Source organism: Egretta garzetta, unplaced genomic scaffold (assembly GCF_000687185.1).
Source record: "Egretta garzetta isolate BGI_Z169 unplaced genomic scaffold, ASM68718v1 scaffold243, whole genome shotgun sequence".
NCBI classification, from domain to species: Eukaryota; Metazoa; Chordata; class Aves; order Pelecaniformes; family Ardeidae; genus Egretta; species Egretta garzetta.
In genome coordinates this window covers 756,692-757,254 of record NW_009259041.1, presented here as the reverse complement: position 1 = coordinate 757,254, position 563 = coordinate 756,692, and positions in this window count along the sequence as shown.

The window sequence follows — 563 nt, the reverse complement described above, 5'->3', positions numbered from 1 at the left end:
TCCGGCCGAGCTCATCTCGGCAGCGAGCGCCGGGCACCTCCCTGCTGTCCCCGTCCAGCGCCCGCTCCCGCAGAGGCCAGAAGCAGATTGTGAAAAGAGATAAGGGGTAAAAGTACAGGCGGGGAAAAGAAAATCCTTCCTTTGGGCTGAGGAGCGTGCGCTCCCCTTCCTTTGCGGTGGATTATCCTTGTGTGTGTTGCATTGGAAATGATCCCATTAGCGCGGCGCTCTCCTGATCTAATTTGCTTCCACCAGAGCCCGGTGCTCTCCCGGCGGCTGAAGCGCCGAGCGGGGAAAACAGCAGCAGGAGCCTTTTGTGTTCTCCTGGCCGTGGAAATACCAGGGCTTGGCCGTGCCACAGCTCTTCTTGCCCATAACGCCGCATGGAGAGGCCTGAGCCGGGCGCTGCGCCCGGCTGAGCCCCCGTGCAAAGGGATGTGCGTTTCTTTAGGCGCAGCCTAATGTCGGGTTTGCAGGTGGGGAAAGTGAGGCACGGGGAAGGGAAGCGGCGCGCGGTCGAGGGCGCGCTGGGGCTGCGGCTGGGATCCATTCCTTGTGGCGGG